Source organism: Malaclemys terrapin, chromosome 3 (genome assembly GCF_027887155.1).
Source record: "Malaclemys terrapin pileata isolate rMalTer1 chromosome 3, rMalTer1.hap1, whole genome shotgun sequence".
NCBI lineage: Eukaryota > Metazoa > Chordata > Testudines > Emydidae > Malaclemys > Malaclemys terrapin.
Window position 1 is genome coordinate 29,197,926 of NC_071507.1, and position 19,426 is coordinate 29,217,351.

The 19,426-nt window shown below is 40.7% G+C and overlaps 1 protein-coding gene across 12 annotated transcripts in view; it reads right to left on the minus strand.

Annotated features, from left to right (window-relative positions):
• The window catches only part of NRXN1 (neurexin 1), a 1,243,173-nt gene that overhangs the window by 556,666 nt on the left and 667,081 nt on the right, over positions 1 to 19,426 (minus strand). The gene's annotated exons all lie outside the window — the stretch shown is intronic.

The following is a 19,426-nucleotide window of genomic DNA, read 5'->3' on the forward strand; positions in this document are numbered from 1 at the left end:
GTCCTCCAGGAATGCATTTTGAAGCACTTGGAGGAGAGGAAGGTGATCAGCAACAGTCAACATGGATTCACCAAGGGCAAGTCGTTCCTGACCAACCTGATTGCCTTCTATGACGAGATAACTGGCTCTGTGGATATGGGGAAAGCGGTGGATGCTATATATCTTTAGCAAAACTTTTGATACGGTCTCCCACAGTATTCTTGCCAGCAAGTTAAAGAAGTATGGATTGGATATAAGGTGGATAGAAAGCTGGCTAGATTCTTGGGCTCAACGGGTAGTGATGTCTAGTTGGCAGCCAGTATCAAGTGGAGTGCCCCAGGGTCCTGGGCCGGTTTTGTTCAATATCTTTATTAATGATCTGGATGCTGGGATGAATTGCACCCTCAGCAAGTTCGCAGATGACACTAAGCTGGTGGGAAAGATAGATACACTGGAGGGTAGGGATTGGGTCCAGATTGACCTAAAAAAATTGGAGGATTGGGCCAAAAGAAATCTGATGAGGTTCAACAGGGAAAATGCAGAGTCCTGCACTTAGGAAAGAAGAATCCCATGCACTGCTACAGGCTGGGGACCGACCGGTTAAGCAGCAGTTCTGCAGAAAAGGACCTAGGGATTACAGTGGATGAGAAGCTGGATATGAGTCAGCAGTGTGCCCTTGTTGCCAAGAAGGCCAACGGCATATTGGACTGTATTAGTAGAAGCACTGACAGCAGATCGAGGGAAGTGATTATTTCCCTCTATTTGGCACTGGTGAGACCACACCTGGAGTACTGTGTCCAGTTTTGGGCCCCCCACTATAGAAAGGATGTGGACAAATTGGAGAGATACCAGCAGAGGGCAACAAAATGATTAGGGGGCTGGAACACATGACTTATGGGAAGAAGCTGAGGGAACGGGGGTTATTTAGTCTGCAGAAGAGAAGAGTGAGGGGGAAATTGATAGAAGCCTTCAACTACCTGAAGGGGGGTTCCAAAGAGGATGTACATAAGAACATAAGAATGGTCATACTGGGTCAGACCAAAGGTCCATCTAGCCCAGTATTCTGTCTTGGAGTCATCGTGGATAGTTCTCTGAAGACGTCCACGCAGTGTGCAGAGGCGGTCAAAAAAGCAAACAGGATGTTAGGAATCATTAAAAAAGGGGATAGAGAATAAGAAGGAGAATATATTATTGCCCTTATATAAATTGATGATATGCCCACATCTTGAATATAGCGTACAGATGTGGTCTCCTCATCTCAAAAAAGATATACTGGCACTAGAAAAGGTACAGAGAAGGGCAACTAAAATGATTAGGGGTTTGGAAGAGGTCCCATATGAGGAGAGATTAAAGAGGCTAGGACTTTTCAGCTTGGAAAAGAGGATACTAAGGGGGGATATGATAGAGGTATATAAAATCATGAGTGATGTGGAGAAAGTAGATAAGAAAAAGTTATTTACTTATTCCCATAATACAAGAACTGGGGGTCACCAAATGAAATTAATAGGCAGCAGGTTTAAAACAAATAAAAGGAAGTTCTTCTTCACACAGCACACAGTCAACTTGTGGAAATCCTTACCTGAGGAGGTTGTGAAGGCTAGGACTATAACAGCGTTTAAAAGAGAACTGGATAAATTCATGGAGGTTAAGTCCATTAATGGCTATTAGCCAGGATGGGTAAGGAATGGTGTCCCTAGACTCTGATTGTCAGAGGGTGGAGATGGATGGCAAGAGAGAGATCACTTGATCATTACCTGTTAGGTTCACTCCCTCTGGGGCACCTGGCATTGGCCACTGTCGGTAGACAGGATACTGGACTAGATGGACCTTTAGTCTGACCCAGTACGGCCGTTCTTATGTTCTTATGATGGGAAGTTAGATTTAAATCTCTGGAATTAAATTCAGCTCTCTGGTGTTTGTTCTTAGTCATCTCAGAATTTGGAAAGAAGCTATTTTGGGACATTTACTGTGATCTCGAGTAGGCTGAAATCTCACACAAAAAAAATTCTTTCAGGATTAGAGACTAAAATGGTGGAAATATCATAGCAGCAGCAGGAGCTAATCTCGTGAAATTTCTACTTTTCAAGATGTCAGTAATCTCATGAGCTCAGATGGTTTTGCAAGAATTCTAGCATTTGGAGTCAAAATCTCACAAGACTTTGGTGCCATCAAATCCTATCCTGAATCCTATCCCAGATCTGGCTTTAGATCTGAATCCCAAACTTTAAAGTAAATTAAATCTGGTTCTGAATGCTATTTTTTCCAAGTTCTTCATGTTTGATCTGATATCAGATTTTAGTAACATTAGAAGACATTTATAGTGAAATCTTGTTGTCAGGATGGATTTAGCAAGCTTCCCTTTTGATCACATGTGATTGATCACTGTACTCAGATTTCCCAGCTCAGACATATATAATCTAAACAAGCTCTACATATTGCAAGAACAGAAAAAAGTCCTGCTAGGAATTTTAATGCAAAGGCATGTCTTTCAGGTTACAATTGGCTATAATTGGCATTCCCACAGCTGTAACATTCTAATTTACCTGCAGCAGAGCTGCATTCAGAAAGGTAAGAAATTATTTTCTACCTTTAAAAACTTCAAAGAAATTGCTTCCAGTCTGATCCTTACAACTCAGTATCCACAGTGTAAGCATGGGGCAAACATCAGCGCCAAAAAGGAAATGGCTTTCAGAAAGTGATTTTTAATCCACTTAGCCAAAACATTAAATTCAAATTTCACTGCATACAGAGTTGATACATGTTTATATGATTAAATCCTTTATAACTGGATGCAAGCAAATATTCATATTAATGGACAGCATTCATCTCTCACCATAGAAACAGGTTCTGTTGGGGCTCCCACAGTATTTCTCAGAAAGCATGTGTAAAAAGGGACACCCAGGGTGAATTTCTAATTTGTCTCCAGTCAATATTTCTAATGCATCCATAATCTGAGTACTTCCATTCCATGTTGCAATAGTTCAGAAAAAGAGGTGTGAAATAGATTGTGTTTATGATATGTGCTAATAGTTTGGAGTAGACACAGTTGTTTGGAAAGCTGCACCCTGTCAATTGCTGGCTAAAGTGTTGCTTTTAGACAGCACAAATCGCCTTTTGAATACAATATTGCAATACCTTAGATAAACACTATTGGTGTACCACATGCTATTGGTATTGGTGTACTATGTGCCACAGAACAGATTTCCACAGTGGCCCCGCATAGACCAGCATGAAAAGCTGCAGTGCTGCATGGCCAGGGGAAAGACCATGGAATCTGCATTAATGTAGATCCAGGAGTTCCAACAATATATGCAATTTGCTGCAGCCACAGCAGGGAAAGGATTCTGTTCAGTCTTGTCACTTGCCCTGGGTTACCCGGGGTGAGGGAAGTTGGATTTCATAACCCAATCCCACCGTATTCTATCTACATAACCCAGTTACTCTATACAGATGCTATGGATTCCAATGTAAGGCCCTTTTATGCCACTCTGACAGCATAAAGGGTTAATAAAGTGGGTGAAAACAGACAGCTGAGAATACTTCCTGTACGCAAGGCCTTCCCAAAACTGTGGGGTACTGGTTTAAATGCTCCATGTCAATCTTGCTACCATCCTCCAGAAGAAGCAGCATATCAGGGCCCAGGGCCAGGGGCTTGTCTATAATGCACTGCACCATGACTAATCTCTGCTTTTTAGGACACACAGAGGGCCATGTAATTTAGAGACAGCTCTAAATTACACTGGAGTCCAGGCATGCTCGCTAGTGTTCCAGAATACAGGGAGCACAAAGGTAACTAGAAGCCACACTCCCCACCCCATTCCTACCCCAAGTCCAGGGGCAGAATAACTGAGAACTAGGGCTTAAGGCCCAGATCCTCAAAAGTGGAAGATAGGAGCCTAAATACTTTTGAGGATGTGGACGTAATTGCTTGTCAAATTAAGGGAACAGATAAATCACTATTATTACAATTCAGTTTATATTTGAATGCAATTTGATAGCACAGATGGCTATGGAAACAAATTTCAATGGGTATGTTTTCTTTTTTAAAAGCTGGTGTAACACTGAACATGAAAATTGCCAGCATTTCATTTTAAGGTTAAGTGTAGGTTAAATGACTAAGATATTAATAGTTAAGACCAGGCAAATTAAAAGTAGCCTGGATAAGAATATGTGCTTTGGTGCTGGGTTTTTTGATTGCTATTTATGGCCATGTTGTATGTGATTGTTTTTGATTGCTATTTATGGCCATGGTGTATGTGATTGTTAATTGAGTTTTTTGACACTCTCTGCAAAAAATAAAATGTATACCCCTATAAGTTTTATTAGTACAGCGAGATATATGTAGAACGTTATACAGAAAAGCATATGCAACAACTTTTGAAAAAGCACTGGAGTGGATTACCATGGTTTTCCTTTGTGCACTGGCAGCATACAATCAAGGATTGCTGCCACCTGCCAACTCAATGAACTAAACCACGTGCTTCTACATAAAAATAAGGGATTCTAACATTAAAAAGAAAATGAGTGTTAAACCATAATGGCCTTTAGGGACAGTATATTATAAGCCAAATGACTGACTTTCACCATTATCTCTTTTTACTGGCCCAGAAAGATGTAGGCTCTGCCAAAACCCTTTTTTAGTTAAACTAGCCCATCTACTGAAATGTCTGCAATCCACGTGACTCTGGAGACAGCTGGTTGGAAATCAAGACTTCTAGTGTTTGCAGGTTCACATTAAATTCCAGTTTCAGATTCACAGAAAAAAACTAGACAAAACTGGTTAGAGTCTTACAATGTATTAAAGACCAGAAACTCAACTTAGAGCATGGGCAGAGGGTATAAGAGGCCGGGGAGGCTAAGCCTCCCGAAACAGGATATAGTACATCTCCCTCCGGAGGCACACTGGCCTGCTGCCTTTGGAGTGCTGCCACCGAGCAGGAACGGGGCATGGGGCAGAGTGTGGGCGTGGCTTTGGGGGGAGGAGCTTGGGCAGGCCTTGGGGTGGAGCTGGGAGTTGGGCCATAGTCCGGGTGCCGGAGGACCCTCCCCACTTCTAGGGAGCTTCCAGCGCTGAGGCCTACCCTCCCCAAATTCAGGAGTCACATGCTGCCCATGTCTTAGAGTATTAAAAGATAATGTGAAAAAAGGGTTATTGAAAAAGAATATGGAGAGGTAAAAAGCAATTTTCCATGCTAGCTATTATAGTTCATTATATCCCCTGCCCCACACCCAGGATTTTCATTGTATTTTCACCAGTTAGAGAGATGGCAAAACACTTTATGTAGACTCACAAGATGATTAAGATATGAAAAAAATAAATTATCACTGCAAATGGCTCAAATCAATTGGGAAATATATATGCCCTTTAGAGGCTACAGTTATGGATAAATCTGTATCATATCCACATTATAATCAGTATCACCATGTATTTATGTAACTCCCTGTCAAACTATTTACACTGGGAAATGAGGACTTGCTGCTGTGAGGATGTCAGGTCTATTTTTTTTTTTTTTTTTTTGAAAAGTCCCATAGGTGCTCATGGTGCTTTACAGACCATGTAAGGACCTTGCCCAGAAGATTTTACAGCCTAATGCTCTGATTCTGCAAACACTTATGGCTGTACTTATCTTTCCCTATTGTATTTCTCATCCTACTACTCCCCACCTACTTTCTTTGTTATCCGTTGCTGGGTTAAAATGAACAAAGGCCCGATCCTGCAAACACTTAGACGTGCATAACTTCACACATATGAAGTCAATAAGATTATCTATTTTTAATGTGCCCCTCACCAAAGTAACTAAAGATCTATTTTTATTAAGATGAAGTAAGCATGCTGTTATCTATTATTAGTTTCCAATAGTGTCCAACATGTGCTAGGTGTAATACAAACAGAAAATGAAGGCATGGTACCAATGGGGTTAAGGGTCTTAGGTCCTGATTTAGTAAGGCATTAAACTTGTGCCTGCGTTAATCACATCAAGGCACTATGCCCATGTTTAAAATTAGGCCCATGTGTAAGTACCTTGCTGAACTGAGACCACAGACCTTCCACTTCTAGGTTCAAATCCATCTGGATTAGTAGTATCCAAAAGTTACTCACTGATATCTGTTTGGTGACCTATGTGAAATGAATTTTATAGTCTCAGTTCAGTTTCTAGCAGGCAGCTCTCACATTATAGCTGATAGCTTGCTGGTAGTTTCAGGAAGAAGCCAGGAAGAGTGAAGAGGCATGAAGAGTGATCTATTTTCTTCCATTCTAAAGAGGTACAAATACTGCCCCATCAGTACAGAATTATATTGGCTTATATTATATAAAAGTGGTGTTGAGAATCTTGCATTGCCACTGTGTGTATTCTTCCTGTTCTACAGATATAGAAGATTTCAGTTTCCAAGATTTTCAAGCTTGATACCTTTCAAAAGCACTAAATTAACAGGAAAATATTTAAAAAAACCAATTCATTATATCTCTCTAATTATTATAGACTTCATTCGGAAATGCAGAGAGAATGTTATTGAAATCCATGATAGGTGAGTTTATCAGATGATTTAATCATCTCATGGTAATTTGGACTTACAAATCAAAAGTCGTAGGAATATACAGATTATGAGAAATACCTTTTTTGTTAGATCTCTGAAACTGCACCACACATCATTTATATTACAAGCTCATGAATTAGCATTCACAAGCTTTTCCCTGTTGTCTGACATATTGCATCTTCCACAGGAAATGGTTAATCTTCAGTGAAAATATCATCTCTCAGCCCTGTGAATTTATTGGGGTTACAGAGGGAATGTATTCTTTGAAGTTGGCTATTATCACAGTAAAGCTGCATTAAATAGTTCAAATTAAGTATCTGTAGTAATACACATCAGTATTACATATTACTGATATCAGGCTGGGAAGATCAAGGCTTTGGGTTACAATTACAAGGGAAAACTGAATTATGCTTGTTCTGTAAAAACTTCTACCCAAAATTGTTTGTGATTTTTAAAAATTACTAGGATTCACTTGCACAGAAATTAAAATCACTTATAGTTTCAATTCTAACGATCTGAACTTGATTTCACACATCACTACTGTTCCAGTTAAACTGAAATATTTTCCATTTATTCTTGGTAGTACATTCTATTACATAGATACTATAATTTTGAATAACTTTCCCCTCAGGGTTTATAGAAAGACGTTTATTAAAATGTGTCCCAGTCTTTTTAACAGAATAAAACCAGGAAGAACACATGCCATGATGGAACCATGGGCTTAAACTTGTGGGAATTCAAAATAACAAGGGGAAGAAATTGGCTTGGGATGGATAGCAGGGGGATCCCAAGGGTCAGCAGGGTTTTGCTGCTTCTAGAAACAAACACATATAACAGTGTTTTGAATCACAAGGGTGGTTCGTCTGCAAGGTAAGAAAGTAAAAATATTGAAGGCGTCGGTCCAGATCATCTTTCTCATTTTACCAGGCATTACAGTGCTTTTGATTAACTCCAGGACCAGCTTCTCCTTGCCCAGAGTCAAAAAGAGAGGAAATATAAGCTGGCTGTAACTCTGGTTAATAAGTGACAGCAACCACAATTACAGGGCAGGAGGTTACACTAAGAAAGCAGCAGCTAACAGGAGTGTTAAAAAAACAAAGAAAAAGAGGAGTGATGTAGCTCTCTGCTACTTAAGACGAGGATATGTTGTCAGTGTTAAAATTGGCTTTCCATGAAATGTTTGACTAGATAGGAGAGGCAACCTACAATTACTAGAAGACTGTGAGAAAGTCCATAGCGTTAGTCAGCTGAGACACAGATCAAGCAATCCAGACACCCAAACCATTGAAAAGCCAGCAAACCACATGAAGAAAGCAGAGAACAGCATGAGATTCAAGCTGCTCCCCAAACTCAGATACATCTGTGACTTGTACTTGGAGTGTGCTCATATTGTTGTTATATTTCTGGTAACTTTTAGTAGATATATTTCAGGTTGCTTAGGGTTACCATATTCTGTACCTCCAAATGGAGGACACTCCACGGCCCCCGGCCCCGCCCCCAGCCCCGCCCATACCCCCTCCCCAACCCCGCCCCCTCCCCAAAGTCTCCGCCCCCTCCCCTGCTTCCCGCGAACATTTGATTCGCGGGAAGCCTGAAGCAGGTAAGGGGGGTGTGGGGGGGAGGAGGCGCAGCCCAGGCTAGCCCCCCCGGCGGCTCCAGCCTGGGTCGGCTCGGGCCCTGGGGTGCCGGCCCCGGCCCACCACCCCCGGCCCGCCCAGCACTGCCGGCCCCCGGCGGCCCGGCACACCCCCGGCCCGGCTCCCCGGCTCCCCGGCGGCCCGGCTCCCCGCGGGCCCGGCCGACCCGGCTCCCCGCCGGCCCGGCTCCCCGCGGGCCCGGCCGACCCGGCTCCCCGCGGGCCCGGCCGACCCGGCTCCCCGCCGGCCCGGCTCCCCGCGGGCCCGGCCGACCTGGCTCCCCGTCGGCCCGGCTCCCCGCGGGCCCGGCCGACCCGGCTCCCCGCGGGCCCGGCCGACCCGGCTCCCCGCGGGCCCGGCCGACCCGGCTCCCCGCCGGCCCGGCTCCCCGCGGGCCCGGCCGACCCGGCTCCCCGCCGGCCCGGCTCCCCGCGGGCCCGGCCGACCCGGCTCCCAGCCCGGACCCCGGCCCGGCACCGCGCCCCCAGCTCCCCGTCCGGCCCCGCGCCCGGCCCTGCACTGCGCCCCTGGTTCCCGGCCCGGCACCATGCCCCCGGCCCCGCACCGCCGGCCCCGGCCGAGCACCACCCAGCCCTCCCGATTTTCCCGGACATGCCCGGCTTTTGGGGATTTCCCCCCGGACGGGGATTTGAGCCCCCAAAAGCCGGACATGTCCGGGAAAATCCGGACGTATGGTAACCCTAAGGTTGCTGGTAGCAAGTGCCTGTCTAGGCCTCATCTCAGAATTTGTATGTATTATTGGAAATACATCCTGGGAATAACACCAGTAGCCTCCTGCATACAGTATCATTTATTCTCTTTAAGTAATTAATCAATGACCTGATTTTCAGAGGTATTGAGTACCTTCATCTCCCATTAGCTATTAGCTCCTGGGAATACTGGGCCCCACACCCCAATCTTTAATAGATGATTCATACTTTTGAATATCAGGCCATAGTTTCCACACAGCGATACCTTGTGCTTTACAAAATATAATATTTTAAATAATCCAAACTTTAGCCATTCGCTCAGTTACAAGTTTTCTCCAGATTTACATTGTTTCAAAGGGTTAGAAATGTAAAGCAATAAATACATACTGTGGCTGGGATTGGTAGTTTTGCTTACACTCCATAAAACAGGTTAGATTACAGCTTGCAAATCGTGGCTGTAAACACTAATGTATTTTGACATTGGATCCTGTATATCATACAAATGGAGTACTTTTTTACGTGTGAAAGTTTACAATTATAATGTGTCTCTTTCCTGTGGCTGTGTTTTAATTAGTGGTGTGGGGTCACTACAGAGGGTGTTAGAGAACACCAGCGTAAATGTTGTTAAAGAGTAAGCACTGAGTTTGATAAAGGTCATCTATATGGCCTTTAAATTGGTCACAGGGACCAAACAACTTGATGGAGATGACTTAGAAGAGTTGTGCTTCATCACCCTTCCTCTTTTGCTTACCACTTACTGGTGAGTTTGGTCTGTAATCTTTATTCAGTGGGCCCTTTCTGAATTGTTTTGATAATGTCGGTGGGGAAAATGTACCCAGTAAAGATTTTTTTTTATATTTGAGAGATCCATGGACAGTGTCACACATTATAAAACAGAAAGGAAACATGAGATGGGACAGCTCTGGGCTGCTTTGCTGCTCTGATCTGCAAATCATTTTCCCCACACATTGCACTGACCACTCAGTTTGGGCCTTCTGCATGCCAGCTGTGATAAAGAGTTGTTGCAGGCCCTTCTCTAATTCCCCCCGCTCCATGCCTTCATTTTTTGGTGGTTGTTGTCCGCATTATGACATCCAAATACTAAAAAGCTTGAACAATTTCTTCAAGCCTGGAGGTACTGCTTCATCAGAGTCTTTGCAAACTGTTTTTTATTGCCCCTGACCCCGGTTCTCTTATTGCAGTCTCTTAAATGACTGAGCAGAGAATGGATATCCTGCATACATGGCTACTGAGACCACCAAAATGCCATGACTAAGAGCAATACAAAGTTTACAAGCCTCAGCTAAGAAGACATTTTGAAGGATCAAACATAACAGATGACAGGCGGAAGAACTAAAGAATGGACGGAGGATCCAGAGTACAGGAATCATAGATTCAAATATATGTGCTGAGGGGAAGATCGGAAACAGTCCACATAAACCGGACTGCTAACTACCTGTATTGAAAGCTGTTTCGAGGTAGATCAGTGAACAAAGGCCATAATCATTACCTTTCCTCATGGTGTGGGAATATAACAGAATTTTAAAAGCAGCAAGAATGGCTGGATGTCATATATATAAAGCTCACCTTTCTCTATGCCCTCCTTGACTATACTGAAGTGCCTGCTCACATCCACAGCAGCTAAGAAAACTGAACTTAAAATTCACAGTCCAGAATGCCTTAATTTATCCTCATAGGCTCCAGGTTCATTTTGAAGGGAAGCTTTATATGTTTATTGTATCTACAATAGAAGAGGCTTTTCTTTACTTGGTAAAGGTGAGGGCATGGAAGACCACTGAGATCTTATTGAGCTACCATAAAGTTCTACTTTCTTAACTAATATGTTTTTTTCTTTAAATATATATTGCTTAGTATCTATTTAGCCATCAATCCAGGGAGAATACATGAAAGTGAGGGTCAGGTTGCCTTAGAAACATAAGCCCAATTGTACAGGCTTTGGAGAGAAAGAATAATTCTATTTTAGAATTTTGAACCGCCATCAATCATTATAGAAACTGAACATCTTCCACATAAGATATATTGGCAATAGCAAACTCCCTAGTAGAATTAAAGGACATTCTGGCTTTTCTCTCTTTTTGGGGATTATAGAACATTCTACCTGGGGTGGACTTATTTATTTATTTATTTTTAAATTTAAAGATGGGGGTGGTTATTGAACCCTGCAGAAGGTGGCCTTTGAAGAAGAGGAGAAGACACTCATCAATGTCTGGGTTCTGTTGGAGGGGAAAGATTGTAATGCTGTTACATCAACTCCAGGTGTGTCGTGTATTGTAATTAATACTATTCAGAAACCCTAGAAGTTACTTAAAATGGATTTTCAATATATCATATTGCTAGAATATAAAGGTTTTTCAAGGGCGGGAAATTAAAGTATTTTAGAGTCAAAACTATAAGAAAGCACACTGATAGCAGAAATCTGCTCTTCTCATTGTTGTGGACAGCTTTTGGCCACTCAATTTTAGACCTGAACTTTGTATAATATGACTTTAAAGCATAGCAACTGAAAGTCCTAAGGAAAAGTGTCTCTAATGATATCCAGCAGACTGATTTTAGTTCCATGAGAATACATTCAATTAACCCTTAATCATTTTCATGATACTGAAATGCTTCCAGGATTTGATTTATAGAATTATTATGCTATCAGTAAAAAAAAAAAAATATTCCTGAAATACCAAAATCAAATTTAATTACTCCTGTGATTCCTCCAGAGATAGAGAGAAGTTGGTATTTTTCTGACATTATGTTCTGTTTTTAATATGTTGCAATAAAAGAGTTTCTCTGAGAATGGCCTAAGAGATCTATTACATAATTACTACCATCTGAGACATAAACACAATTACAATAGTGCTACCCTTGCCAGCCTGGAAGTTCCCAAATGGCTACACCATGTTCTGTGTAAGGTTCAGGGAAAGGGATGTAGTGGTACATGCCCCTCAAATGTCCTTGAATTCTAAAAGGGGTGCAGAAAGAAGTGATTCAAAAAAATCTGCCATTCTGTGATCCAAAAATACTTACTGCTTAAGCCCTGATAAGAAAATAAATCCAGCTCCAAACCTGTTGCATAAAACCATAGTGCAACAGAAACTGATTGAAAATAGATGAAACGTTAGGCGAAGCCTTCAAAAGATTCTTTGCCATAATAGGAAGGTTGAGGAGTAGCTGATACCTTGCAAAAATGTTCAGTATAGGAAACTGATCAAAATATATTTTAGTTTTCCCTACATATCACATTTACTTCTTTCCTTATATGGTCACATAAGAGGTTACCAGAAATGCTCCATCCTATAAACTCCTTCTACAGTCATTGTCAAACAATCTTATCTTGGTTCACAATTTGAAAAAAAAAAAAAAAAAAAAAACAGTTTCTATATCATCTACATCATTTAGAAAATGTTTCTTCAGAAATAAGTAAGGTTATACAAATCATCTGATACCAAAATATCCTAGTATAATCTTAGATAAAATACCTATATGCCCTTCTCTGGAAATTGCAAGCAAACCACCAAGAACAGTAATCCTGTAACTCACATAATACAGTTAATGAAAGCTTTTATTACATTAATTCATTTCATGTTATGTGAAACAGTAAAAAATCTGTCAATGTAAAAAAAGGGAAAGAAAAAAGTCATAATTATACATATCCATAACGTTTCCTCTTGACATTTTTAAAGACCAATCCAGTTAGAATTCCTTCTTTAAAAAATCTCAGCTGGGCAAACAAATTAGACAAATGACATTTTTTGAACTCCTTCCTTTCCCTTTGTCATTTTCTTCCTTTTAACTCCCTCACACTCTCCCTGCTCCTGCTGAAGATTCTCTCACTCACCCAGCTCCTAAACAATGGCTCCTAAATGTTCTTCCTGCTCCTTTCACAGCTTTCCTCCTCCCTGCAGGGTTCCCAGCTGTCTGGACACACCACCCAAAACACTCATCTTCTAAAAAATCTGATCCCTTTGAAGTCAATGAAAGTTTGGCCACTGACTTCAGTGGTGCCAGGATTTTACCCAATGTCTTGTAATAACAGATAGAAAAAGGTAAACTGGACAAATCAAACTTTCCCCAATTAGTTCAACTGGCTTACCCACTATTGTAATTTTGTTAGTATCTACCTTTGTTTCTCCTGTGCACTATAAGCCTCCTAGGGAGAAATTCATAATAAACATTTGGCTTGCTATGTTATCAAGGGCAGATTTTTAATTCTCAGCTACTAGAGACTGAAATCAGATAGCTGTTAAAACACTCACAGAAATTTTCCATTCCTTCTTTTTACAGCACATGGGGTGGGGGTGGATATCTTAATTAGTAACTAGTAATCTGTGACAGCATGCCTGAGGTGTTGGATAGGAATTCTTAACACTAAGGAGCAGTGGATGGCTCATATGACTATTGCAGCTCTATGTCACTGATTCAGTTTACAGACAGATCAAAAGTACTACCCCTCAGAAAGGATGGATGATCATGTGGCTAAGGCACTAGGCTTAGATTCAGGAGCTCTGAATTCAATTCTGGGCTCTGCCCTAAAATTCATGTGTGACTAAGGGTAAGTCACTTAACCTCTCTGTACAATAGGGGATAATAATCCTTCCTTTTCCCCACCTTTTATCATCTTGTCTATAAGATTTTAAGTTCTTCCTGAGAGGGACTTCTCATACTATATATGGGTTCTGAATTTAATGTAATGGGACCCCAAATACATTACCATAATACAAATAATTAGAGCAACCATATTCTGACCTCAAATGGATGGTTGACAAGAAATGTTTTGGTAGATTTGCTCCTGTTTCTTGCAGAAATGTGGCCGCATCACAAAACACATCATTACGACTAGCACCTTAATGTAAATCTCAAGAGTGGTCCAAAAAACAAGAAGTGGCATACCCAGAGCAGTATTAAGGTATACTGGCAGAGCAGCATGTAGGAAAGAGATGTGGATAGAGGATTTTAGTATCTTGTATGTATTATATTGGACTCCTGTGTCAACACAGATTGCAAGAATCTGCATCCCCAGACTTGCAGTTCTAAAGAAGAAAAGAATTTTGAGAGAGGGGAATTTCTATAGCAGTCCTACTGTCATCCTATGACAGCTCAGAAGACTAATCAATGCTCACGTTAGTAGCAAAAAGAGTAACTGGGTAAATGATCCCATCATCATATAACTATAATCACACACACACACACAAAACTATGTTAAAAGAACATTATTAAGATTGCAAAGTCAAGCAGTCAAAAATAGGAAATGTCATAATTCAGGTTACTTGTGTAGCCTCAGTTCAGATCCTTTGAGTGTATGCATTATGATAAAGTCGTTGGTTACATGATCACATACTATTTTTTCTACAGGGATCACTGCCTCATTCAATGCACAGGATGGACCGGCTCCAGAGATGAATCAGGGGTGCATAGTGAAGGAGACTTTGTCTATAGGCTCCTGCTTCATTTGTTGCAGGAGTCAGATGGATGGTGCTAACTTAATAAGCAGCTATTCAATATTTTATTTCCTCCTTCACTACACAACCCTAATTCCTCCTCAGAGCAGCTCGATCCTGTGCATTGAATGGCACAGGGTTCCTGTGGAAAAATAGCATATGATTATGTAATTAAAGACCATCATAATGCATACACATGGGGGTGGGGGTTAAGGTTGCATAGACAACCTTAGTTCTGATATTTTCTAACTTTTGACTGCTTGACTTTTCAACCTTAATAATGGTGTTTTAATATAGTTTTTTTGGTGTGTAATTCCCTAGGCTCTTAAAAGAGCAAACAGAAAAAAACAGAAATTCCATCTTGTGACTTCATATTGACTCCCACATGGTTCATATGCAGAGCTGAAACCTTTAGATCTACTTTCCAGGTCTCTGCCATTTGAGCTAATGATAGCAGTAGTATGTTTTCATTCTCCATGTGGACTAGCACTAAATACTGATTAGACACATACTTTGCCAGTTGGTTTCACAGATATTTGCTGACAGCAGAGGAATGGTTCCATTTCAGGCTCTGGAGTGGAGTGCTGTAGTGGGCACAGATTCTTCAATCCATTTCCCACAAACATGATCCCTTCTGATCATCCCCTCCAACCTGTCCTTGTTACAGTCTCATCTCTGCCCCATCCCTGGCTTCTCATCCCAGTCCCATTCTCTTCCCCTATCTCAGTCTCTCCTCCCCAGGCTTCTCATCCCAGTCCCAGCAAGTTCCAGTCTCACTCGGCCAGACTCTCATCCCAGCCTCCCCCTACTGGCAGTCCCAGTCTCCTCATCCAGCGAATCCCAGACTGCCACCCTACCCCAACTCCCTGTCCCAGTTTCTGCCATCCTCTCAGTCTCCTTGTCTCATTCTACTCCCCTCCCTTCCCTGCATGTCCTGCTCATATCTCCTCTCCATTTAATCAGGCAGCGTCCTCCTCCACACTATGTGTGTTAGGTGGGAATTGGGAGATGAGGAAGGGTCATTAAGAGCATAGCTCTTAGTTGAGGTGCCAGAGGTACAATTGCAGGGCAAGTCCTGCTTAGCCCCAGGTTGGGGCATCCCCAGAGCGTATAGAATCTTTGGAAATTTAGCCTCTAAGTTTGAGGAAATCAGAACTGAGGATGTATGAAAGGCTTATAACTTCACCATATTGGAGCAGGCTTTCACAGGTATGACAAAAGGCACATCGCTGATGCAATGGTCACCTACCAACCCCACCATATTTTAAGTGCCTGATCCAAATCATGGGAGAGCTAGAGCTTTTCAAAGAAAAGATCACCAGAAATTATTTTTGACCATGGCAAGACAATATATTTTCCCTTAGTCTTATTCTTGGAAATGGCTTTATTTTAGCTAAAATGCATAAATAAAAAAAATCAGTCTGAGGTAGCTACCAAGCTCACCAAATTTAGGCCAAGCAGTTAAAGTTTGGCAAAGTTATAAGCAACTGAAAACAAGGAAAGAGTCCAGCAACTGTATTTACAGGTGGAGCTATCATCCCTGCCTACAATTCTACATATAGCCCAATCCTGAAACTGCATCAAGTTGCCTTGAATTCAAGCTGCGATGTTTTATTGATTTGTATCTAAGCCACTCTAGAAGCATATCTGACCATAACTATGGGCAAAACCCTGATTTGTTAAGCAATGTAACTTTGATTCTATACTATATCAAAATATTAAATTATCACGTGTACAGTAGTCTTGTAACATAGATATGTTTCTTTCATTTTTAAAAGTCAGTCTTTTGTTAGAGACGATTCATAGTAAGACAGAAGGATTTTTTGTATATCCTTAACGAAAATCTGAACTTAATTTATTCATGTTTCAGGAACAAAGTTTCTCTATTCATACAGGCTGCGAATGTCAAGTTTCTATTCAGAAGACATTGCATGGTGAAAATCTAAACCATTGAAAATAGGGATTTTAATGGTAGTGTTGACACAGTGTTAGGTACACCATCACAGATACAACTCTTTGATGTACTATTTCCTTATGGTAACAGACAGCATTGAAGCTGCCCTGTAATTTGGCACCTCAATGCTTCAATATTAATGTAATGTGACAATGCTATTATTTTTGCTATTTTCCAGGCCATAATAGTGGTGTTTGTTTCCACAAATATGACATTATGCTCACTATTGTAGTTACACTTATGGACTGTGGTAGTGAAAACAGATGTAAACTCATAGAAAGACTCTTGTACAATACAGCAAAGCATTTGATTTGGGTTTTTAGTTTTTGCTGTTGTTGCCAGAGTCATTTTCAGCCTACTCTTATGAAAAAGCTGAGTGCCCTGGGAGGACAGTTTTCACTCCACAACCTGCAGTTACTAATACTTAGGATATTTGTGATGTTTTTTCTCAGAGGAGCCAGGATGCCAACCATTTGTAAGAATAGTCATTAACTGTCCTTTTTGCACAGTATTCTATGTAATCCTATTTTGTGGGAACATTTTCTAGTGGCCTGCTTTGCACTTAACAATATAACATTTCCAACATACCACATCTACAAAGCATTGCTGCCCTGCATCTCCAAGTGTCATATCATAGCAGAAGTAGTGATAACCTCCTCCTCATCTTGTGTCAAGACATCCCTACATTGTTTCTCTTTCAGTAAATAAGAAACAGCACCATGTAGCATGTCCCTACTTGTGCCATCATGTGCATTAATGGTCCGCATCTGCCGTATATCTGTTACATTGGATGCACTTAAAGAGTTTCTACTGGACTGAACATTTTAACAGATTCTAGTGATATTCCTGAATATGGTCCTCTATGCTGTAAACTGAGACATGCTGGCATGAATCAGTTTTCGCAGAGGATATTAGCTTAACTCTTCCAGGAAGTACCATACATTCCCTGGGTGGGATCACTAGAATCTTTTCCTCCCCACTTACAGATACATATAGGACATACTCAGTTTGTCAGAGAAGGAGACTGCTTCATGCTTTGCTTATTTTGAGCTGAATTTTGATATCCTTAACTTATGCTAAATAGCACTTTACTTCATAAAAAATCTCTTACATGCATATATATATATATATATATATATATAAATATGGTATTTCTGCATAGCTATCACAACTGTATTTTTCTGTACTACTTTTTCCCATTTTCCATTTCCTCTGAACTTCATGCTGTGGAAATTAAGGACCAGGCAAGATGTATGCAAGTGAAGACTAGAGATGACACGATGTCAAACTTTCATGAATTGAGTTCACATTAGTTGACACTAGTTGAGCAATGGTCTCAAGTTGCAGTGGGGGAGGACTAGGTTGGATATTAGGAAACACTATTTCACTAGGAGGGTGGTGAAGCACTGAAATGGGTTATCTAGGGAGGTGGTGGAATCTCCATCCTTAGAGGTTTTTAAATCCGGCTTGACAAAGCCCTGGCTGGGATGATTTAGTTGGGGTTGGTCCTGCTTTGAGCAGGGGGTTGGACTAGATGACCTCCTGAGGTCTCTATCAACTCTAATCTTCTATGATTCTATGATTCTATAACATACTGAAAATATCAACCTAAAAAGAGCAACATCATTTGTACAAATTTCAAGAAATATATTAACTAAGACTTGCAAGAAAAGTCAGGAAAAGTAGCTAGACAATGTTTTTGTCTTAATCCACTGAAAAATAGTAGGCTTTTACATGCTACACTTATCAAATAACATACTTTATTTTTTTATTTTTTACATTATTTTGATAACTTTTAAAGCCTTACCTACCTTAAAATAACCCAGCTTTTTGTTACTCTAATATGCTACATGCACCATTTTGATATACTAAGCTTTCTGTTTTACTTAGGTTTGTAAATATGAAACAGGGAAATCCAAATTTACAAAATAACAAGTACAGAAATTTTCTTATGTCAGAATACTGGGGCAAATCCTCTGTCCTGTAGATCGGTGTAGTTCTGTTGGCTTCAATAGAGCAATGCTAAAATACACCAGCTGAAGACTGCACTTATTATGTTTTAAAGTGCACTTTATTCTTCAGCAACAAAAAACTGTTATTACTAAAATCGTATGAGACAATTCTGCTGTCCATAACTGATCCAATTTTTTCTTGATATCAGTGTAAGCTCAGCTCAGTTAAACACCACTGAATTTTACCCAGTGTTTTGACATCTGTGACAATATCAATGTCAATAAGACACCCAGGAAAGTATACATGGCATCCAAATTAGCATAAAAATAAACTGTCTTTAGTAGTACAAGAACCCCACCCATTTTACCTGCACTGCAGGCCTCTGAAATTTGGAATTGTGTGTCTGAAGGCCTAAAGGTAGACTCTCTCCTAAATACTTTGAATCACCCATTCTGCATTCTATCAGAAAGTGCAGATCTCGAGAACTGGTTTTCTTCCACTTTTGTGATGGGAGATCATGAAAAAATGGGTATAGCTGGGGCAACAGTTAAAAATAACAAAAAAACCCAACAATGGGAATCTTATGAGAATCTTTTGCCATAAATTTTCCATATATTTTAATTTCTAATCTCATAAATGCTTGGGACCTACCCTTTGAACCAAACATTGTTATCTCTTTTGAGATAATCACAGTTACTATGCTGGTCTAGAACTAGTCCAATAAAGAAATGAACTTTGTTCTAGACTGGACAGCCAAAATTGCATATAGTAGCCAAAAAATGCATAACTAGATATCTATATTAACTACCTTTCTACCATATTTGGCAGGATATGGAAACCACACTCTCATTCAAATACATGTACACAACAAGTGAAAATCAAGATGCCAAGTCTGACTGAAATGCCCTTCTTGTAAATATGCAAAGGTTTCCAATAATCAGACATCTCAAATGGGGTAAAGTTTAATCCTCAGTAAGAAATCTCGACAGTTCCAAATAGGCCTTATTCATTGCTGCATTACTGCAATTTCTCACCAAGCTAACTCCAGTGAAATCAAGGGTCTAGACTCGCGTAAAACAAGAGCAGCACACTGGTGAAGCAGGTCCCATATTTATCACAACTTCCATTTGTACTTGAGAACCACATGGTTGGTATAGGATATTGTGATTATTCAGATGAAATTAAAAAAAAAAAAAAAACAACCTAAAA